The 25,486-nt window shown below is 37.8% G+C and overlaps 1 long non-coding RNA gene across 3 annotated transcripts in view; it reads right to left on the bottom strand.

Annotated features, from left to right (window-relative positions):
- Positions 1 to 25,486, bottom strand: part of LOC107974828 (uncharacterized) — a 182,032-nt gene that overhangs the window by 6,416 nt on the left and 150,130 nt on the right. The gene's annotated exons all lie outside the window — the stretch shown is intronic.

Here is a 25,486-nt window from a genome sequence, read left to right as displayed (position 1 = left end):
GTTTTCAGACATAATAGAGTATCATGAATTTAAAACAAATTTAGAAAATGTCAAAGAATAATTTTAAGACCTATTATTAATTATTAGCATGCTATTTAGAAGTAAAACCACTAAATAGAATAAATCCATTCATCAAAGACAAAAACGGAGAGAAGTGAAAAAGACAGTTTGTGAACAGACAAACTAGATGATTTGTAAACAGTAAATTTTGTTTCTTTTGCTTAGGTAAACAGTAGCCTGCAGAGCACCAAAGAGGATACACACACACACACACACACACACACACACACACAATTTCACCAATTTATGAATTCTCTGAAAACCAAGGTAAGTTCTGTAGTGAAACACAGGCAACCAGCTGTCTGTACCCTTTGTTATGCACCTCAGTCTTAGTCCATCTCTGTAGCATTTCTTTCATGAGAATTTTTCAACTCTCACCAATTTGACCAAGCCACGTTGATCATCAGGCCTTCAGTTCTCCTTGACACATGTCCCCTTGACATAAGTTGAATATTGCCTAGGGACAATGGCTTTATACTAGCATTAAAGAATATGAATATATATTGTGAAGTTGAACAAAAAGTTTAAGGGCCCACATTTCTTTGAGTAACACAGCAACCACTCACAGGTGTCAGAAGACAAAATTACAACAAAGTTGGTTATAGATCTAACTGGCTTTTATTTGTGATTGAGAAATCAGAGAAGCCTCCATTCTATAAAATAGAATGAGAAGTTTTTTCTAGGCAATAGCAAAGTAGTGGGTTTTGCAAGGTGGGAACAAGGAAACAGAAGAGGAAAAAAGCCATTTGGTTAACCTCAAGTTACTTCAGCTTACTTTTTTGTAACGATTAAAGCATATACCTACTTATTTTGCTGATTCAAGTAGACTGCAATCTCCTGTTTTCAGGAAACCTGGTCTGTTTGGGGATCCATCTGCTTCCTTAAAGTTTCAGTTTGATATGTGATATTTAGCATGAGTGACTTCATTTTGGTTAGGTCTGGTCTGTTGGGGCCTAGTACAGGAGCTCAGTCTAAAACAATGGTCTCCCATAATGTCTTTTTAATGTCTTCCTACTTTTCTTGAAGCTCAGTTACATATTTTCAATTGCTGTGTTATATCCACTGTTTTCACGTGTTTGTAGCAGGAAAGTTTCCTATGCATATCTCTTAGTTTATTATATTGCTGGATGTTGTCCTAAGTTATTTATATTTTTCAAAATGCTTTTGGGGAAGTTTAGAGACATTTATCTGTCACTTTCTCATTGCTATCTCTTATACCCATTATCCCTTGAACCAATGTTTCTTGTACCAATCCGTATCAATGATCACTATCTTAGGCCAGTCCTTTCATTTCTTATTAATATTTACTTAAAATAAAACCAACAGTTGTTCTGTTGAGATCCTTACTTTGACCTCATTCTCTTCCAAATCACTTACCCACTATTATGTCTTCCCTGATTAAAATTATCAACAGTGTCCCATCTATTATCAAAAAATTTCTCTTCTTCTGCCTATTTACACCCCACCACACACACCCCTGAACTTGAGCCTCCCCAAATACAGTAGCTGTGGTTTCCTGAACACTGCAACCAATTTTCATGCCATTGTCTGTGTTATATCTAATGTCTACAGTGATCTTTCATCACCTCATTAACTTCGTTAATTCTTCTTTGGAGATGAAACAAAAAAATAATTTCTGAGTAGTCAATATATACAAAGGAGACATGAATCATCCTGAGTATTCAAATACTTAAAAACGGTGTTTTTAAAAAAGCTTAAAGACAAAATTTACAGTCAATTGAAACTCACAGAATAGAGTTTCTTTCCCAATATATAAAGTGTTTTCTGAAACAAACATAGCAGCTGTAGATTTGGTTAAATTCCAGTTAGCATGTAAGAAAGCAGTCTAAACTTTACAACAGAAAGAGAATATGTTTTAAAGCAATACAACATGTATAGGTACATTTACAAAATTCCATAGTAACAAACGTTAAAAATGTATTTATTTATTCAATCTTTTTGTATTGCAAACATGAAGTGTTAACCGTTATGAATTAAAGAGAAAAGGAATATGCAATTATAAATTGTTTGAGGTAGAATAATATTAAAAACAAAGGAAATTTCATTAAACTAAACAAGAAAAAATAAGTGTTAAAAGTAAACATCATCTCAAATTCTAGGGGGAGGGAGGGAAAACTGCTGAAAACATTAATTCTGGAGACATTGCCATATTGCTGACTAGAATTCATATTTCACAAGACGAAATAGATGCATTACAAAATAGGCATTCTTTTTCTTGACAAAATTATGTCCATTAGTAGTTTATGAAAATACATATTGGCTATAGTTATATATTGATACAATATTTTACAAGTATGTAATAATGAAACCAGAAATTAGTATAATAGTGTAATCAAATACTTTTTTACCTGAAAACTGTAAGACAAGGTTTTAAAACTACATAACCTCCAAAGTATATTTAAATTGATGGCTTTTATGACATAAATTATACCTCAAAAAGGCCATTTTTAAAAAACAATATAGCCTCCAAATTATGGTAACCTGTAAAATAAATCTAAAATGACAATCCTAAATGTATAGGACTTGGTGAAATCTTAGGAATCATTTAACAAAATTTCCAACAATACTATACAAATATTCCAGGAGCAAAAGTTTCCACAGATGTCTTTCAAAATATTCAGAATCCAAAAACTTTTAACTCCATTAATACCATAATTTAGTCCTTTTTAATTATTCACAGAAAGGTATTTTCATATCTAAATTAAATTAATTGAGTGAAGAATGTTGCCTTCAATAGAGAATTGACAATTGAATATTATCTATTCCACTGTTTCCAAAACTAAAATTTATAATAATATTTTAATGTTGCCATACACATCTGGGTAAATTAAAAATACATAATACTAAATGTAGATATAAATACTCCATTTCAAACAACTTCTATCATTTTCTACATTAATAGTTTAAAAGACAAGTGAAAAGAATATTGAAACAAGCCGAGAGTATTCTCTAACAGCCAAAAGAACATAGAGTACTATAAAATTATTTGACTAATATAGGACCATAGAAATCATTTAATTCTATTCTTCACAAGCATTTGCACCCATATGCACTATGATTTAAAATGCATGAAACCCATATGTACTTTTATAACTAAATGGCTTAATCTAAAAAAAGTTGTCATACATAGGAAATGCCTTTGAAATCATGTTTATTCTTTAAGATAGATCTAATTTTTTCTTCTTCATTAAACACCAATTTTTGTTGAATATTAATATTTGAAATATATTAAATGTAAAAATTAACATAACTATATGTAAAAGGACATTCATTATAGCAGCGTCTGTAGTAGCAAAAGACTGAAAATAACCTAGATACCATTCAATAGAGGACAGGTTAAATAATGTATGGCCCTACCATGGAATATTGTACAGCCATTTAAAAATTAAGGAGCAACATGCATGGAATGATCACCAGGAGGTATTGTGTAAAAAAGGTAAGCTTTGCAACAGTCTGTATAGGGTGGTTCCTATCTGTATAAATAAAAATGTTATCCATGCAATTCACACAACAAACAAGTTTTGAGTGCCTAGTAGGCAAGGAACTATTCTAAGTGCTTGGGATAGAGCCGTGAATGAAACAAAGTACTGTCATGGAATTCCTATTCTAGGCGAAGAAGACAGATAATAAAATATACATAATTACATCATGGAGTGAGAGGTAGTATTAAGGAAAATAAAGCAAGTTATTTGAGTATGACAAAGAGAAACAAGGCAATACGGTTGCTCTTCCCCTTAGGAGTAGTCAGGGATAATGTGACATCGAGCAGTGGCCTAAAGATGGGTGGGAACAGATTGGAGGGAATAAGGAGATGTGTGAGATATTCCCATTTTTAACATTTTGAGTTTGGGGTCATGTCAATATTTTACATAACCAGAATAATTAAGAGAATAAAAAACACTATAAAATTAAATATAAACACATACAAATGAATCTAATATGTTATCAAATTGATAACACAACCACACAAAGTAAAATTTAATTCAAGTAATTAAACATACTCTTTGGGGAAAACATTTGAAGGGTAGAATGGCAATAAAATCTTAAAGTTTACTCAGCTGTTTTGTTGTAGGTATTGCTATTAGTATTATAGTTCTGAAACTATTCTGTATATAGGATAAAGCAAGTGAGTTACCATATTGTTCTTTTTGGGAATCAGAGTTTTCTCTGTGAAAAAAAAAGGCAGATTACCAACATGAAATTGTAGAATATGAGGAAGATCCTATGCTGGAACGCAGGAGTACTGGATAAATACATTTTTATGGGATTTGAAGCCTATGCAATTTTGGAGGCTCTCTTAAAGGAACATTAGAAATATAAAATTAGGTATAAAACCTTGAACAGATCCCATTAGCATCACAATAAATCTTTTCTAACCTGGTGGGGTTGCATTTGACTTGAAAGCACAGATATGTTTTGTTTTTTTTTTTTTGCTCTATACACTGGAAAGGCCTAGAAATAATAATAGCTTTATAGCAATGAGCAGACCTAGTACCCAGACTTTGTGTCCTATATATATTCCCCAACAGAAATGAGGAATTCCTAAAGAAATGCCTGACTCCAGGTCTAAGCAGAAAAAGTGTAAGAATATTCTAAAACATCTTGTACCAGACTCAAGAATATTTTCAAAGACTAGTGGGATAACAACAAAATGACATAAGAGCCAGTTTAACAAGGACCCTAATGGCCAAATTTGTAACTTTTTGAAGCACCAAAAATAACTATGACAGTAATGGATAAAACATTCACTTTTTTAAAAATCTGAGTCTTTGATTATACTGAAAGAAACAGAAGGACAAAGAAAGGAGAAAAGCTATTATTAACTGAAATTCTTCTATAAACAACTGTAGGAATGACAGAAAGCATTTTGAAAATCCCAGTCTAATAATAGATCCATGGAAGAATGACTAATGAATGCTAAAATTATTAAGTAAAATGGTTTGGAAGAGCAGGAAATTCATACAGTGATAGAGTATCAGCTCAGAGATAATTTAGTTTCAAATTAACAAATATGTTGGTCACCACCTTAACTAAGTAATAGATTTACTATTATTTATCATTTAGTACAGCCTGAGATTAGGTGCTTCTGGTATGAAGTAGCAAAATATACATAATGCTATATATACCTATATATATTTTGAGATTATATATAGGTATATATATATATATATATGTATAGCATTTATACTGCTATGAAGCATATTTGCCAAAAATGATTTGTTTTTTTTTTTTTTTTTGAGATGGAGCCTCAATCTGTCACTCAGGCTGGAGTCCAGTGGCACGAACTTGGCTTACTGCAACCTCCACCTCCTGGGTTCAAGCGATTCTCCTGACTCAGCCTCCCAAGTAGCTGGGACTACAGATGCGTGCCACCACGTCTGGCTAATTTTTTTTTTTTTGCTTGTTTTTTTTTTTTTTTTTAGTAGAGACAGGGTTTCACCGTGTTAGCCAGGATGGTCTCAATCTCCTGACCTCATGATCCACCCACCTTGGCCTCCCGAAGTGCTGGGATTATAGGTGTGAGCCACCGCGCCCGGCCCTTGAAAAATGTTTAATCTAAAACTAATCATGAGGTAACAACCAGACAAATCCAAACTATGAAGCTTTCTGTAAGGAAACTCCCCTAGGTTCTTAAAAAATGTCTGATGGGAGAAAAAAAGTCAAGGGGATTGATGAAAGATAAAACTAAAAAGACAATATAGACAAATGCCATCTGTGAACTTCAATTTAATCCTGGGCCTTTGTGTCTCCCCGACCTCCCCACACACACACAAATAAAAAGCATTTGGGGGAGCAATTGGGTTAATTTAAATATGGACTAGGTATTAAATATTTAATTCACACTAATTTTTATACTTGTAATCATGATATTACAGTTATATCACAGTTAGATAAGAGAATGCCCTGATATTTAGGAGTTGCCTGAAGTAAGTGAAGTATCATGATATGTTCAATATCCAAATGATCTAGAAAAATGTACCTGTGTGTTTATGTAAGTGTATACATGCATATTGTCTGTAATTCTTTGAAGCATAAAAACTTGCTATGATAGTAATGGATAACACACTGAATATTTTTTAAAATCTGTGAGTCCATAATGATACTGAAAGAAAACTAAGACAGAGAGAGAGCAAGAAAGAGAGAGAGCACAGAAGCTGTGCATGTGCATAAAGCAAACATTCAAAATGTCAAGAATTTGAAAGTCTAGGAGAAGGTATTCAGGTGCTCTTTAGAATTTTTCAAAATTTAAAAAAAATGAGAAAAAGGTAAAAAATAATGAAGCTGAGTGTGGAAAGCAAAGAGCAGATACGTGGTGAGAGACACAGAGCTATTTCCTTCCTCTATCTCCTTCTCCCTTTTCCTCACCCCCACATTCCCCCAAAGAAAGGAAATTACATTATGAGAGACACAGAGCTATCTCCTGCCTCTCTCTCCTTCTCCCTTTTCCTCACCCCTACATTCCCCCAAAGAAAGGAAATTACCTACTCTGACGAAAGCAAACAGAACTCCATCTACAGTTTACGATGGATAATGTGTTCTAAAATACTATTCCATTTTAAAATAAAAATTTAAAATTTTCTGATTTCCTGGGAAATGAAGCTGACATTTGATACCATTTCAAACATAAATGTAAATATTGTAATAGCAGGATATTTTAAATGTCTGTTTGACAAACTGGAACACTATCCTAATTAAAAGCAGTCTCTATAGAAAGGCATGCTAAACACACAATAATTATAATTTTAACAAGACATTAACATTTTCTCCAAACTGCAAAGGTGATTTAGGTAATGTTACATAACATACGTGCCAGGAAATTGTCAAATTAAACTAAGCAGGGCTTGCCTCAGATAAAAAAAAAAAATGCAACATGGGCAAGTTTATCCTTCATTCCAGGATTATCTCCTCACTTTTAGACTATTCCCGCAGCTCAGATGGATTGCCATCTAAAGCAGATGGTCATATTTATTTATTCAATTTGTTTCTCCTCACCAACAAAAGCTTATCTCTGCCATGTACCTGCTTTACTCAACCCCCTGCTCCCTGATTCCCACAGCATTGCACAGAAATTCACCTTCTCTATTCCTCTACTTCATGGTCCAAAGTATTTGCTAGCTAGCCTTGTAAATCATTCCTGCTTAGCATGCTAATTAGGGGAACTAGATGACCACTCCATGCACATGTTAACTGCAGCCTTCTGAGGGCAATAGTACGGCTTTTTGTCTAATGCCTCAGTTACAGAAAAGTTATTCCTGAACTTCCTCTGTGAACCTACAGCTCCTGTGCACACCTTTGTAACACACATTACTTGATAGTGTAATTATTTCTTTAAATCTTTGGCTAGATGTAGTCCAATACCTCATACATTATAAATGCTTAGTAAAGGATTACTGAACTGAACGGTCAAATTGAAAACTGTTAAATTGGAACCATTTCAGCCAAAAACCAGAAATTGCATTTCAGAGGGAATTCTTTCTTTCAGGAAAGACTAAACTAATAAGAGAAATAACAGGCAGTGAGGTCAAGGATCTGAAGCCTTTCCCAGCTCATGAAAAAAATCCCCTCTGTTGATAGCAGGTAGATTTAAAACAGCCTCTTAGGTGAAACAAATGTACTCTCTGGGAGGAGCATGCTTTAACTGGAATTTGCCTAATGTCCAACCTTGTGACAGTCCAAGAAAGAATCACTGTCAAAGGAAGAGAACCTGTGCAATTTGCTGTTGATCCTTCACTTTTATCTAGTTGCTTTTTGTTTTTAAATTCAGGCAATAAAAAAGCAATTTTACGCCAAAAATTTTCACAAAAAAGTACAATATATATAAACATCAATCTCCTGCTGGAGCTTAAAACCTCAATCTATTTAATATTTAATATCTTGGTCCTACAAAAAGTAAAATGACTCTAGAAAATGAGGGAGAAAGAATAAATAGTCCTTGGGGGTAAACTATAGAGAAGAGGTTGACACCATAGCATGTTACAGTGGGGACTACATTTTAATAGTTTCAAACGTGTAAAGCAGTTAATATTATAGTTCTCTAGCACTTAAAAGAATCTAAAAGTGAAAGAACACCAGGCTGCAGGCAGAAAACCTGACTTCCAGACCCAACATCAGCATACACTGTGCCCCTGAGCAAAGAACTTAATGGCACCTCTGGGTTTTTATCTAAAAACCAAGAGTATTGAACTTGATGTGATGTTAAGTTTCTTTCAAGGCATATTACTCAGTAATTCCACATTTGATTTGTTCTTTATGGGAAATGAAACTAATAGGGGGTACAATTGACCATAAACTGCATTAGTATGTATCATTTTATAGGGGTTCCTGTATTGCCCTGATCAGATAAGACCGAAGTCTTTATTCTCACAGCTGGTGTTCTGAATGGCTCACAGCTGAGTCCCTCTCAATGAATTACCTGCAGAAATCTGACTGGCAACTTATTTCCAAGAAACAGCCTCCATCTGCTGATCACTTTAGAGATACAGAGGCTGGGCCCTCTTGCCTCAATTTTGAACAATGCTGAAAGACCATTCTAGTTGCAAAGTATCCTAAGGATTCCACTGAAGTTTGCTCTAACTGTAATAGAGGTCAACTCCTCCCTCAGCCCAATTCTGCTTCCCTGCCTCCATTCTAACTGTTCCATCCAAAAGTGTTACCCAATATCCTCCCATCTCCAACTCAGGTAATTTCCCAGGGAATCCAACTTCAGATAGCTGGTACTACATATGGTCCTAGGCAGCAAATTATAGAATGGAATTTTGGAGAGCTGATAATAAGGATCCCTTTGCTGGTGATAACTGTAAGACTGATCATTCCTGGCATGCCACAGTGGTGAAATTAATAAAACTTTTACCTGTGGTAAATTGAGAGAAGACTTCAGTGTGTCAGAAAACACTAGGAGGTTCAGTATCTTAGATATTTGAAAGGCTTAGGGGAAAAAGTAGTTATAAGAACTATAGAATCAGATAGCTGTTGCTGGCTACCACTGATGCATTGCAGGAATTTAATGGCACTCTGAGGGGTATTAATCTCAAATTTAAGGCAAAGTATAAAAGACCAAGGGCCTCCTTGGAGGCATATAAAGAGATTCTCATCTACTACAGCCAGATAGCAGAAATAGCTTAAGATCAGACTCCACTCTAAATGTATAAGAAAACCAGAGGTCCAGAGAAAAGAAGCTGAATTCTCTACCCCAGCTGGTATGCCACCAAAGTGAGACCCCGAGACTCAGAATGGGGACATGTGGGTTGAGATACTCAAGAGTCTTGAACCCTCAGATCCTACTAAACGCTGGAGCTCTGCACAAGTGGTTCACTCTCCTCCCATAAAGCTTGGTATTCTGCCCTTACTTGAAGATGCTGCAAGGCCTTGAAAAAGAACACATGCCCTTCTCAGATTCTACCCCACCTCCATTTCTGGCCACAAGACTAATAAATAGGGTCAATTACAGCATAACCCAGCCAAGGATGCACTGGGCTTGCTAAGAGAAGAGAAACACAGGAGGAGCTGCAGGGCCCAGGGACCAAGATTCAGCAAGAACCAGAGGAGCGTGTGCAGGACAAGATCCCTAGGGTGCTAGATCAGGAGTATAGCACATAAACTTGGGTAAGGGAGGTTTTATCAATAAGGGGGCACTGTCCAGGGACACAGGAATTAATAATTTGGCAAGAACCCTGGAAGATGGGTGCTAACACACTGCTAGCATGGCTTTTGGAAGCCCGGAAAAAGAAATTATCTACACTAAGAAAACCAGAAATGTCAGAAAAGCTGAGACAGTAGAAAGGCACGGCTGAACGTAGTGGCTCACACCCCTTTGGGAGGCCAAGGCGGGTGGATCACCTGAGGTCAGGGGTTCCAGACCAGCCTGACCAATATGAACCTGACTTTACTAAAAATACAGAAGTTAGCCAGGCGTTGTGGCATGCTCCTATAGTCCTAGCTATTCGAGAGTCTAAGGCAGGAGAATTGCTTGAACCTGGTAGGCAGAGGTTGCAGTGAGCTGAGACCACGCCACTGCACTCCAACCTGGGCGACAGAGCAAGACTCCATCTCAACAAAAAAGGAAAGAAAACAGCAAGATGGTCAAAAAAGTTAAAGTGCTAGGGCCAACATTGTAAGATAAGGCAAAATTTAAACAAACAAACAAACAAAAACCACTACTCTACTGTTTTTCAGAGATGGGCTTATGAGACAACTCTTTGTTTACTGAAGCAATGAGGAATGTGTTTGTGAAAGAAGTGCCAGAAACAGTGAGAAATGTATTGGTGGCTGTTTTTTCTAAGATATAGATAATTGTTGGAGATGCTGTACAGTTTGGTCTAGCAGTAGAGATTTTGCAATCCTGAAATAATAAAGGTTAGAATGCAATACTTTAGAAGCAAGGGGGATGCAACACAATGAGTGGCAAAATGGAGTTGTGGATTTTAACTTATTGGGAACTGGCTATTCTTGCATTTAAAAATAATCCTAATCTCTATTCTGAGAAACAATTATGTTACTTTGAAATAGTTTGATCTTTGTAAGGATTTTTTCTAAGCTTTGTTAGGAGAAACCAAAGCAGTCTTCATCTAGAGCAAATTTTGCCTTACTAATGAGGCAACAAATACCCTTCTGAGCACCCTACCCCACCCCCATCTGTCTGGTGAGAATATCAACAACATCTTTCCCCGTGTGTGCTCAGGAAATTGTTCTGATTGCTCTTTTTGGGTGGTTCTTTTCCCAACCTTGAGTAGTCAGCCAACTCTGGGAACTCTGTCAGATGTCTAGATCGATCTCTCTCTCTGTCTTTCTCTCTCTCTCTCTCTCTCCCCTCTTCTCTCTCTCTCTCTCTGTCTCTCTCTTTCTCTCTTGGTAGCTCTCTCTCTATCTCTCTGTAGCTCTCTCCTTTCAGTACTTTTCCATGAGAACCCTAGCCATGTTGGCCCTCCTGAAATCTCAAATCGAACTCTCCTCAGCTTAAAATATTTACAACTAGGAGCAGAAGATTACATTCACAAAATGTAGTAAGAGGGACAAATTGACCAAGATTATTCTCAACAGCAAGTGCGGTGGCTCACACTTGTAATCACAGAGCTTTGGGAGCCAAGGCAGCAGGATTGCTTAAGCCCAGGAGTTCAAGACCAGCCTCAGCAACATCCCAAGACCCTATCTCTACCAAAATTTGTTTAAAATATGCTGAGGCAGGATGATGTCTTAAGCCCAGGAATTTATGGCTATAGTGAGCTATGGTCACAGTACTACACTCAGTCCATGTGACAGAGCAAGACCATGTCATTAAAACAAACAACAACAACAAAAAGGGTATGCATCAATTCAAGCACATACGTGTGAATTTCCTCAGATAATTACTGGTTGGTGTGTTCTCCTTTCCCAGAAATCCGAGACATATCTGAAATATGCACACTTCCCAGGAAATTTTATTAAGATGTTTAATTAGCAGAAAATAATATATAATACATAAGCAAAATATCATAGGTATATCAACCACTGATATTGCTTAAGATATTTTAATCTGCAAAACCCAATACACTCACATCCCAATAAAGTGCCAACATCTGAACTCTCAGAATTCTTCCTGAGAAGTATTCATATTATTATGTTTTTGCAGTAAACAAAGGTGGAATTTCTGACCAGCAACTGCCCCATTTTCAGAGAACCTGTTGCTCACTCACAATAGTAGATCCCTACAGTCATGTTGGAATCACACACCCTTGTACCCACAAGGTGTAGACATATAAGTCAAGATGGACCCAGAAGATTCTCTCCTAACAGAAATTTAGAATGGGACTTGGAGACACTCATCAATTTCTTTGGTACCTGAACTGAAATGACCTATATATCTATCTGTAGTGATCACATGGAACAGCAGAGAAAGCTGATCTGCAGAGAAAGGAGAGTAAAACAGAGATGCAGAGAGATAAAAAATGATTTGGGAGAAAGTAAATGATGTATTAATAGCTTTCCAATTTTTGGTAATCTTCCTGTGTAAGACACATCTACGTTTCCTGACATTGAGTTCCAATAAGAAACCATTTGTATATTCCCCTTTTAATCTAAACTATAATAACAGAAAAATTGACCTACCATGGCCTGTGGGATATAATCAAAACATATATTTTTTTGCCTCCTATTATGCTTCTAAAATGTATTCAGTAAAGGAAAATTTTTTCTCTTGCCTTCAGATAAAATTCTTTCTCTAGTAAGCCCTGTAAGCTTTCTGTTCTCATTTAAAGTTTAAAATAACCTCCAGTCACTAAAATCTAAAGGCCATCTTGTATCTAATTAAAATTGTCCAGCCCAAGATAATAGTCCAAATGCAACTTTCCTCTCTCAGGCTACTACTGAAGGTCTGTTGCTCACAAATGCAAAGGGGGAGAAACAAAAGGGCTTCATCAACTTCCTTTCTCTTCTTAGCATGTCTCCCCCTCTGCTAACTGCAGCTTCTGACCTCCCCAGGGTTGAATCCAGGAAAGGAGCAGGGCTTAGGGTCAAGGGCAGTCTTACATGGTTGATACAGGTTTCATCTTCAATGGGCCCCTCTAAGTGACAGATGTTCAGATGCTTCATCAGAAACTTTGTGAACTTTCCAGAGAAATCCCTTCCACCTCATACTAAGTCCCTCTGGCTACAATTTCTATAATATGATAAACCAGGCCTCATAAAACTCCTTCTTGGAATACTCAAGTTCTCCAAGGGGTTCTCTTGGACAGAATTATAAATGGCCCTGCCAGGTCTGTTTTCTCTGTGAGGCCCACCCTTGGTGCACAGAAGCATGCTTTTTTTCACAACTGTCCCTAAGTATGAGGGTACATCTAGAACAGTCCTGTGATTTTTCTCTGCCCCACTGCCACCTGCTGATAGCAACAGCCTCTCACCTAGTCCAGCAGATACATCTCATGTTTCCTGAGTTGTCCTATCGAGGTAGCACCACCCTTATCTTCTCTTTCTCAAGGAGAAGCAGGAATCAGCACAACAGTTTAAAAATTCTTTTCTTTTTTCTTCTCTTAGGCCTTTTATACAATTGATATGGGTCATGGTCCCTGAGTGTGGTCCAAGTGTCTAAAAACTAATTTTACTTTTTTAAAAATTTCAATATAGCACCTTTTATGTGTAGCATCTATTGCATCTCGGTGCAATTGTCAAAAGTTAAATTTTGTCATGTAACATTAGCATCAGTTTGTTTCTGTTACTCTCCTACTCCTGCCAAAAAACCACTAATGAAGCATTCTGCCAGTATTCATAGTAAATAGCTACATCATAAGTTTCATGAACCTGAAAGTAATTCTCACTACTGAATGACTGTGAAGGTTTATGGAATGTAACGATTTGCTGAATCAAGAATTTGAATCACATTAGCTAACAAATGAGAGAACAAATTATTCAATATCCTTATCCACATGTGATCTTGATTTTTCTTTACCCATAGGTGGAATAGAAAGTAATTCTTGTGAGATAGTCGGAGGTCACTTCCAAGATAGCCAAATAGGAACAGCTCTGGTGTACAGCTCCCAGCAAGATCAATGGAGAAGACTGGTGATTTCTGCGTTTCCAGCTGAGGTAACTGGTTCATCTCATTGGGACTGGTTGGACAGTGGGTGCAGCCCATGGAGGGAGAGTCAAAGAAGGGCAGGGCATTGCCTCACCTGGGAAGTGCAAGGGGTCACGGGATTTCCCTTTCCTAGCCAAGGGAAGCCGTGAGTGACTGTACCTGGAGAAACTGTACACTCTGCCCAAATACTGAGCTTTTCCCACAGTCCTAGCAACTGGCAGACCAGGAGAACCCCTCTCGTGCCTGGCTCAGCAGGTCCCATGCCCATGGAGCCTTGCTTGCTGCTAAAGCAGCAGTCTGAGATCGACCTGGGATGCTGGAGTGTGGTGGGGGGAGGGGCATACACCATTGCTCAGGCTTGAGTAGGCAGTTCTATACTCACAGCATAAATAGAGGGGCAGGGAAGCTCAAACTGGGTGGGGCCCACCACAGCTCAGCAAGGCCTACTGCCTGTCTAGTTTCCACCTCTTGGGGCAGGGCATATCTGAACAAAAGGCAGCAGACAGCTTCTCCAGACTTAAACGTCCCCACCTGACAGCTCTGAAGAGAGCAGTGGTTCTCCCAGTACGGCATTCAAGCTCTGATAACGGATAGACTGCCTCCTCAAGTGGGTCCCTGACCCCCATGCAGCCTGACTGGCAGACACCTCCCAGTAGGGGCCAACAGACACCTCATACACGCAGGTGCCCCTCTGGGACTGAGCTTCCAGATGAAGGATCAGGCAGCAATATTTGCTGTTCTGCAGCCGCCACTGGTGATACTCAGGCAAACAGGGTCTGGAGTGGACCTCCAGCAAACTCCAACAGACCTGCAGCTGAAAGGCCTGTTAGAAAGAAAACTAACAAACAGAAAGGAATAGCATCAACATCAACAAAAAGGACATCCACACAAAAACACCATCCATAGGTCACCAACATCAAAGACCAAAGGTAGATAAAACCATAAACACGGGGAGAAACCAGAGCAGAAAGGCTGAAAATGCCAAAAACCAGAATGCCTCTTCTCCTCCAAAGGAACACAACTCTTCACCAGCAAGGGAACAAAACTGGATGGTGAATGAGTTTGACAAGTTGACAGAAGTAGGCTACAGAAGGTCGGTAATAACAAACTTCTCCGAGCTAAAGGAGCATGTTCTAATCCATAGCGAGGAAGCTAAAAACCTTGATAAAAGTTTAGATGAATGGCTAACTAGAATAACCAGTGTAGAGAAGAGCTTAAATGACCTGATGAAGCTGAAAAACACAGTACAAGAACTTTGTGAAGCACATACAAGCTTCAATAGCCAATTCAATCAAGCGAAAGAAAGGATATCAGTGATTGAAGATCAAATTAATGAAATAAAGTGAGAAGACAAGATTATAGAAAAAAAGAGTGAAAAGAAACAAACAAAGCCTCCAATGTGAAAAGACCAAATCTATGCTTGATTGCTGTACCTGAAAGTGACGGGGAGAATGGAACCAAGTTAGTAAACACTGTTCAGGATATTATACAGGAGAACTTCTCCAACTTAGCAAGGCAGGCCAACATTCAACTTCAGGAAATACAGAGACCACCACAAAGATACTCCTCAAGGAGAGCAACCCCAAGACATATAATTGTCAGATTCGCCAAGGTTGAAATGAAGGAAAAAATGTTAAGGGCAGCCAGAGAGAAAGGTTGGGTTACCCACAAAGCAAAGCCCAACAGACTGACAGCAGATGTCTCAGGAGAAACCCGAAATCCAGAACAGAGGGGGGCCAATATTCAACATTCTTAAAGAAAACAATTTTCAACCCAGAATCTCATATCCTGCCAAACTAGCTTCATAAAGGAAGGAGTAATAAAATCCTTTACAGACAAGCAAATGCGGAGAGATTTTGTCACCACCAGGCCTGCCTTACAAGGGCTCCTGAAGGACGTACTAAACATGGAAAGGAACAACTGGTACCAGCCACTGCAAAAACATGCCAAATTGTAAAGATCATCAATGCTATGAAGAAACTGCATCAATTAACAGGTGAAATAACCAGCTAGCATCATAATAACAAGATCAAATTCACACATAACAATATTAACCTTAAATGTAAATGGGCTAAATGCCACAATTAAAAGACACAGACTGGTAAAAGGGATAAAGAGTCAAGACCCATCAGTGTGCTATATTCAGGAGATCCATCTCACGTGCAAAGACAGACATACGCTCAAAATAAAGGGATGGAGGAAGATTTACCAAGCAAATGGAAAGCAAAAAAAAAAAAAAAAGCAGGGGTAGCAATCCTGGTCTCTGGTAAAACAGACTTTAAACCAACAAAGATCAAAAGAGACAAAGAAGGCCATTACATAATGGTAAAGGGATCAATTCGACAAGAAGAGCTAACTATCCTAAATATATATGCATCCAATACAGGAGCACCCAGATTCATACAGCAAGTCCTTGGAGACCTACAAAGAGACTTAGACTCCCACACAATAATAATGGGAGACTTTAACACCCAACTCTCAATTTTAGACAGATCAACAAGACAGAATGTTAACAAGGATATCCAGGACTTGAACTCAGCTCTGGACCAAGTAGACCTAATAGACATCTACAGAACTCTCCACCCCAAATCAACAGAATATATATTCTTCTCAGCACCACATTGCACTTATTCTAAAATTGACCACGTAATTGGAAATAAAACACTCCTCAGCAAATACAAAAGAACAGGAATCACAGCAAACTGTCTCTCAGACCACAGTGCAATTAAATTAGAACTCAGGATTAAGAAACTCACTCAAAACCATATAACTACATAGAAACTGAACAACAGGCTCCTAAATGACTACTGAGTGAATAGTAAAATGAAGGCAGAAATAAAGATGTTCTTTGAAACCAATGAGAACAAAGACACAACGTACCAGAATCTCTGTGACTCATTTAAAGCAGTGTGCAGACGGAAATTATAACACTAAATGCACACAAGAGAAAGCAGGAGAGATCTAAAATCAACACCCTAACATCACAATTAAAAGAACTAGAGAAACAAGAGCAAACAAATTCAAAAGCTAGCAGAAGACAAGAAATAACTAAGATCAGAGCAAAACTGAAGGAAATAGAGATACAAAAAACCCTTCTAAAAATCAATGAATCCAGGAGCTGGTTTATGAAAAGATCCACAAAATTGATAGACTGCTAGCAAGACTAATAAAGAAGGAAAGAGAGAAGAATCAAATTAATGCAATAAAAAATGATAAAGGGGATATCACCACTGATCCCACAGAAATACAAACTACCATCAGAAAATACTATAAGCAAGTAAACTAGAAAATCTAGAAGACATGGATGCAACCTGGACACATACACCCTCCTAAGACTAAACCAGGAAGAAGTTGAATTTCTGAATAGTCCAATAATAAGTTCTGAAATTGAGGCAAAAATTAATAGCCTACCAATCAAAAAAAGTCCAGGACCAGACAGATTCACAGCCGAATTCTACCAGAGATACAAAGAGGAGCTGGAACCATTCCTTCTGAAACTATTTCGATCAATAGAAAAAGAGGGAATCCTCCCTAACTCATTTTATGAGGCCGGCATCCTCCTGATGCCAAAACCTGGCAGAGACATTTAAAAAAAGAGAATTTTAGTCCAATATCCCTGATGAACATCTATGTGAAAATCCTCAATAAAATACTGGCAAACCGAATCCAGCAGCACATCAAAAAGCTTATCCACCACGATCAAGTCGGCTTCATCCCTCGGATGCAAGCCTGGTGCAACATACGCAAATCAATAAATTTAATCCATCATATAAGGAGATCCAATGACAAAAACCACATGATTATCTCAATAGATGCAGAAAAGGCCTTCAACAAAATTCAACAGCACTTCATGCTAAAAATTCTCAATAAACTAGGTATCAATGCAATGTATCATGTATCTCAAAATAATAAGAGCTATTTATGACAAACATACAGCCAATATCATACTGAATGGGCAAAAACAGGAAGCATTCCCTTTGAAAACTGGCATAAGACAAGGATGCCCTCTTTCACCACTCCTATTCAACATAGGATTGGAAGTTCTGGCTAGGGCAATCAGGCAAGAGAAAGCAATACAAGATATTCAAATAGGAAGAAAGGTAGTCAAATTGTCTCTGTTTGCTGATGACATGATTGTATATTTAGAAAACCCCATCGTCTCAGACCCAAATCTCCTTTAGCTGATAAGCAACTTCAGCAAAGTTGCAGGATACAAAATCAGTGTGCAAAAATCACAAGCATTCCTATACACTAATAACAGACAAACAGAGAGCCAAATCATGAGTGAACTCCCATTCACGACTGCTACTAAGAGAATAAAACACCTAGAAATACAACTTGCAAGGGATGTGAAGGACCTCTTCAAGGAGAACTACAAACTACTACTCAAGGAAATAAGAGAGGACACAAACAAATGGAAAAACATTCCATGCTCATGGTGTTGCGGGCAGTCAGGGAGCCCAAACGGAGGGACTGGCTGAAGCCACAGCAGAAGAACATAAATTGTGAAGATTTCATGGACATTTATTAGTTCCCCAAATTAATACTTTTATAATTTCCTATGCCTGTCTTTACTTTAATCCCTTAATCCTGTCATCTTCATAAGCTGAGGATGTATGTTGCCTCAAGACCCTGTGATGATTGCGTTATCTGTACAAATTGTTTGTAAAACATGTGTGTTTGAACAATATGAAATCTGGGCATCCTAAAAAAGGAGCAGGAAAACAGTGATTTTCAGGGAACAAGGGAGATAACCACAAGGTCTGACTGCCCGCAGGGCCAGGCAGAACAGAGTCATATTTCTTTTCTTACAGAAAGCAAATAGAAGAAATATCACTGAATTCTTTTCTCAGCAAGGAATAGCCCTGGGAAAGGAATGCATTCCCAGGGGGAGGTATCTAAAATGGCCGCTCTGGGAGTGTCTGTCTTATGCAAGTAAAGATAAGGGATGAAATACGCCCTGCTCTCCTGCAGCACCCTCAGGCTTTCTAGGATTAGGAAATTCCAGCCTGGCGAATTCTAGTCAGACTGGTTGTCTGCTCTCAAACCCTGTTTCCTGTTAAGATGTTTATCAATGACAATGTGTGCCCAGCAGGACATGGACCTTCATCTGTAATTCTAATTTCACCTTCGCCTTGTGATCTTGCTCTGCCCCCTTGCCTTGAGATCTTTTATTGCCCTATGAAGCATGTGATCTCTGTGACCCACTCCCTATTCTTACACCCCTCGCCTTTTGAAATCCCTAATAAAACTTGCTGGTTTTGTGGCTCAGGTGGGCATCATGGAAGCTGCCGACATGTGATGTCACCCCCAGAGACCCTGCTGTAAAATTTCTCTCTTTGTACTCTTTCTCTTTATTTCTCAGACCGGCCGACACTTAGGGAAAATAGAAAAGAACCTACGTTGAAATATTGGGGGCTGGTCCCCCCGCTACATGGATATGAAGAATCAATATCATGAAAATGGCCTTACTGCCCAAAGTAATTTATAGATTCAATGCTATCCCCATCAAGCTACCACTCAGTTTCTTCACAGAATTAGAAAAAACTACTTTAAACTTTATATGGAACCAAAAAGGAGCCTGCATAGCCAAGATAATACTGGGCAAGAAGAACAAAGTTGGAGGCATCACACTACCTGATTTCAGACTATACTACAAAGCTACAGTAACCAAAACAGCATGGTACTGGTACCAAAACAGGTATATAGACCAAGGGAACAGAACAGAGGCCTCAGAAATAACACCACACATCTACCAACATCTGATCTTTGACAAACCTGACACACACAAGCAATGGGGAAAAGATTCCCTATTTAATAAATGGTGTTGGGAAAACTGGTTAGCCATATGCAGAAAACTGAAACTGGACCCCTTCCTTACACTTTATACAAAAATCAACTCAAGATGGATCAAAGACTTAAACTTAAGACATAGGACCATAAAAATTCTAGAAGAAAACCTGGGAAATACCATTCAGGACATAGGCATGGGCAAAGGCTTCATGTCTAAAACACCAAAAGCAATGGCAACAAAAGCCAAAATTGACAAATGGGACCTAATTGAACTAAAGCACTTTTGCACAGTAAAAGAAACTATCATCAGAGTGAAGAGGCAACCTACAGAATGGGGGAAAATTTTTGCAATCTCTCCATCTGACAAAGGGCTAATATCAAGAATCTACAAAGAACTTAAACAAATTTACAAGAATAAAGCAAACAACCCCATCAAAAAATAAGCAAAGGATATGAACAGACACTTCTCAAAAGACAGTTATGCAGCCAACAGACATATGAAAAAATGCTCATCATCACTGGGCATTAGAGAAATGCAAATCAAAACCACAATTAGATACTATCTCACGCCAGTTAGAATGGCGATCATTAAAAAGTCAGGAAACAACAGATGTGGGAGAGGTTGTGGAGAAATAGGAACACTTTTACACTGTTGGTGGGAGTGTAAATTAGTTCAACCATTGCGGAAGACAGTGTGGCGATTCCTCAAGGATCTAGAACTAGAAATACCATTTGACCTAGCAATCCCATTACTGGGCAAATACCCAAAGGATTATAAATCATTCTACGATAAAGACACATGCACACGTATGTTTATTGCGGCACTATTCACAACAGCAACGACTTGCAACCAACCCAAACGTCCATCAGTGATAGACTGGATTAAGAAAATGTGTCACATATACACCATAGGATACTATGCAGCCATAAAGAAGGATGAGTTCACATCCTTTGCGGGGACATGGATGAAGCTGGAAACCATCATTCTCAGCAAACTATCACAAGATCAGAAAACCAAATACTGCATGTTCTCACTCATTAGTGGGAGTTGAACAATGAGAACACATGGACACAGGGAGCGGGACATCACACACTGGGGCCTGCAGTGGGTAGGGGGCTAGGGAAGGGATAACATTAGGAGAAATATCTAATGTAGGTGACGGGCTGGTGAGTGCAGCAAACCACCATGGCACATGTATACCTGTGTAACAAAACCGCACATTCTGCACATGTAACCCAGAACTTAAAGTATAATTTTTAAAAATGAGAAAAGAAAGAAAGTAACTCTTGTGAAATGGTTTAAGGAAATATCATTCTTATTTAAAAAATAAAAGTTAAAAAATGTGAAGTATCAAAGGCTGCAGTCCAGGAAATGACTATGGCTTAGATCTGATTTTTAGAACCACCAGACACTTGATTCATTGAATAAATATTAACTGTGCACCCATCATGTGCAAGGTATTGTAATGGGTGCTAAGTCTAAATATAGAACAAAATAGGCATGATTCTTACTCCTTTGAAGCTTACTATCTATATTTGTTTCAGATGAAAACAAACAAATGAAAACGATTCATAAAATTATTCTGCCAGTGCCCTACTTACTCATCAAGAACGAAAATTTTGATGAAAGGTAAAATCTGCCTAATTTATGATGTGAAAATATACACAGGTCACATGTGCCTTTAGTAAAAAATGTGAATCTTTAGAAAGCCAGGTGCCTATATAAATTCTTTTCATGAGGCAAACATAGGCAAACTAACCATTAACACAGGTAATGAGAAAGAAAAAAGAAATACTTGTGTTGCATATAATATGAAGTTGACTGGAAAAGTAGAATGTAATAATTACATTTCTGCAGAATTGTTTTTTTTTCAATCTGAGAAAACTAATTGAAGATGATGGGTGTGGCCCAGAACCAGTGCCCCATATCTGTTGGAGGGAAATGTCTTCCCAAACACTCACATGTGTCCCATGCGCTCCAGAGCAACTGCCCTGTCACTCATCAGCCCTGCTTTCATCTTGTATATTTAAGGAGGTTAAAGGTTAATATTATAAAAATGAAGAAATCTAAGACACTGTAAGGTGTGTTTTGCTAGCAGAAATCTAATATTAAACTTCAAAAACTACTTGAACATTCCCTTTTTTTTATTAGAGAGATATATATGGCATGAATATATTTACAAATGTGGAGATTATGAAGAGTTATCTCCAAGAGTGTCAAGAAACCTCTAACTCCTCCTAGTAATTGTCCACTTGCATTACCCATAAGTCTTGGCTTCCACCCTCTCTGGTACGTAAGAGCAGTCAGAGCAATCCTCTGTCATGAATATTTAGAAATCTGCTTAAAAAGCTTTACCAAAAATGATTGCTGGTGACCTGCCTTGATATTCCTGGGTCCTTTTTGCATACTTTGTCAGGGCCTACCAGGATTAAATTCTGGTGGTATTTAGTTGGTGATTCTGTTCCAGATTTTGGAAACCAGAACAGTCTCTTGAGGAACAACTTCCTATTAGGGCTAATTTATACTGTAGTGCAGAACACTCTTGAGACTGAACAAGGGAATCATTGCTAAGTATGCCAAAAGAAGAGTTATAAACTAGCAAGCAGCAGCTTATAGTCACCCTAGCTGAGTTTTCAATCAAGGTCACTGAATGCAGAGTCTAGGATATTTGCTTCTCTTAAATTGCAGAGCAGAAACACAAATCCAAAGGAAGGGGAGGATGGTGATACAACATGAGGAGACACGTACAATGTGTAGAGCTCGTGGCTGAGCCCTGTGCATTCTCACCTGTTTAAACTACTAGAGCAACTGAAGAAGGAAAAAGACGTGATCTGACAACTTACTTCCCACACACTGTTCACCTCCCTCGGATGCAGATATGTAGCATACAGGCTTTCATAGTTCATGGTGAGGATGACATTGACCCATGAAACATGCAATCCCATAATTAAAACAATCATGCCATGTTAAAGCAATAACATTATACAAGAGTGATTTTTGCAAACTCACTTATCTAGAAGTTGTGACTTTTGGGGGTGCTTGGGAGAATTTAGACTAGTATAATTTACCAATTATCTATTTTAAATAAAATTTATTTTCTACCTTATTTCCTACACTACAGAGCTTTTTGTGTCACCAGGACTCTATCATTAAGGTTATTTATGTAGCCCAGGGTTATATCTCTGTCTGATATACCCAACAGGGTCTCAGATCATCTCCCATACCCAGGTGCTATAAATAAGTGTGAATTTCTCCCTAAAAGCCTATCAGAAATTCTCAGGTTATGCCAAGACTATTGGTGTTTATTCCTGGCACAGAGTCATAACAGTATTTCAGCAAATTACCTTTGAGAATTATCTTTGTTACTGATTCACTGCCAATATGAAAAATCATGAAATTGAAATATATATTCTTTCTATCCTTTCTTTCGTTTCTTTATTTCTGTATTTATTCCAACCATTGTTTGTGCCTACTATGTACTAGGCATTGTGTAAAGGACACAATGATAAAATACAGTGTGGCTTCTGCCCTGATAAAACTTTCCATTTAGTGAAGGAGATAGACCACAAACAAGTAAACAAACATAAGGTGCAAAGCTATAGTCTGAGCCACTAGAAAATAAAATGGGAACATGTTTAGATAAAATGGTCAAAGGAGGCCCTTAGAGAAGGTAAAATTTAAGTCCTGCAGGGAGAGTCTCTACTTGCTCCATTTTTCGCTATCCTTAGATTATCTCTCTTTTTTATTTCTTCAAATTTCTAATTTAAGTGTCATAACCTTATGCATTTTCTTCTTTCTCATTCATACTTATTTGATTTCCTTATTAATTTAATCCAATCTCTTTGCCCCATCTTACCGTGGTCACTGTGTATTGAGCCTCTCAGGATGAAATTCATAAGGAAATCAACCATTTTTCTCTGGTATGTGGAAATTTAAGTCAAAACTCTTCAATCATTATTTACCTCATGTTCATAACTGTCACATTATACTGGAAAACGCTGTTTAAGATGTGAAACAAGCATATTCTGTAACCATTGATTTTGAATTTCTTGTCTAACCAGGATCTTTCTTTTTTATAGAACTTGAATTAGCCTGTAAGGCTGCTTATCCCATAAACATAACTTGGTTTTCTTTTCTTCTTCCCTTCTGATTCAAAATTGTTATGGGAGATGTCTGAACACTGACAAAGCATCTGCAACATCACATCTCAGCATTAGAAGCAGAAGTTATTATAACCAGTTTATATAGACAAGTCAACAAATTTGTTAAACTGTATGCTGTGGAGGATATTGGCATAGCCTTTTCCATTCAAGTCTACAGTCCAGCAGGCACATGAAACATGTGCCTTCATTACTATGTAATCCAAATGTATCCAGCCCTCACTAGTGTAGTGATAATAAATAGAGTTCATATTAACAGTAATAACTCTAATTTTCCTAACTTTTACCTGATTGCTGAAGCACAGCCTTCCACCTCACCCTGAATCCACACAAATATTTCTGCAATGGTGTCTCCCAGGTGCTCTATTCTGTTCCTCCCAGGTGATACTGGTATTATTTAGCTTCTGACAAGTACTGTGATCTCACATAGCGAACATGGTTCTTTTCATTTTTATTTATAACCCATTCCTCTGGCACCCTGCTTTGCTATGGCACCTAGCTGATTTTACCTGACTCCTTCTTTCCTCGGCATGAGTGTTCTCCAAAGAGGAACCTCAGGGTGCATGCAAACAGTGCATGCTGTCCCATCACCTAATCGGTGGGCTACACTTGGCTGAATACAGCATAGGTGGTCACTGTTTATTCTGACCACACACCCCGAGGCCTTTTACAGCTGTCGCCAGGAGTTAAAGGGGGCCAGCACAGTGGGATGCTCAGCTTCCCCAGAGCTGCCAGTCTAATCAAAAGTGTTAAGGTGGCGCCTCCACATGTGGTGTAAGCTCCATTCCTCAACAAAATGAATTGAGATCATGCTCCTGTTGGCCTTCTCCCTCCTATATCCGAGGTCAAGAGGAAGACTGTATAATGAGACAGAGACTACATCTCAAGATTATGTCAAATCCTCTTGACCATCCAACAGGGAATCCCAAAATTCAATCACTCCCTATCTCCCAAATTCACACTCTTGTCACAATTGTTTTATTCCAACAATGTAAATTGGATCCCCCAATTCTTTCCTCAATACCCTTCTTAACTTCTAAAAATTTTTTGTTAAGTGATGATGAATGGAGAAGGATATTCCAGCATAAGAAAAAAAAATTGGCAAACAAAGCACAGTCAAAATCACAGAATTTATGTAAGAGGTGAAAAGCATTTCAGGGGAAAAGAAGGTGGGGGCCAAAGCTTGGAAAACTACCTATCAGATATTATGTTCACTACTTGTGTAAGGGAATCATTAGAAGTTCAAACCTCAGCGTCACACAGTATACCCACGTGGCAAAACTGCACATGTACTCCCTGAATCTAAAATAAGATAAAATAAAACTCCAAAGCTTTTCAAAGTTATACTATCATGATAATTTATTTTAATGAAAGACAGAAAAAGGGAAAAGTAGTTTGCTTTGACTAGAATGTAAACTTTAGGAGTAGAAAAATTGAGATAAAAACTCTGGAAAATGGAGTAGGATTTATAGTCAATGTGCTTTAATGTTAGAGTCAAAGTTTAGACAACATTCTGCATGCAGTATGGAATTAATAAAGGATTTTAAACACAGAAAGGATAAAATCGGACTGGAGAGATTCACTAGAGTAGGGAGAAAAGGGAAAAAAGGAGACTATTCTAAAAAGCTGTTGCAATTTTTCAGGTGAGAGATTGTGAGGTACTTAACTAGGCAATGCTGTAGGATGTTTTTTTAATAAGGATATAAGCTTGATATAGTCATAGAAAGTGAGATAGCAAGTCTTGATGATTGAATAAAATTATGAGAAAGGAGAGAAATAGAGATGACAAGACTTGTATTCTGAATGGCTTTAAGTAGAATAAAGAACACAAGATGGGGAAGATGTATTAAGGATTTTTATTTGGAAGTGTATTTGAGAAAACATGCTGGAAAAATATGTTTGTGG

The sequence above is a fragment of the Pan troglodytes genome, chromosome 4, assembly GCF_028858775.2.
Source record: "Pan troglodytes isolate AG18354 chromosome 4, NHGRI_mPanTro3-v2.0_pri, whole genome shotgun sequence".
In the NCBI taxonomy this organism is placed as follows: Eukaryota; Metazoa; Chordata; class Mammalia; order Primates; family Hominidae; genus Pan; species Pan troglodytes.
Note: the sequence above shows the minus strand (reverse complement) of the source record. Positions and strands in the feature narration are given on the sequence as shown.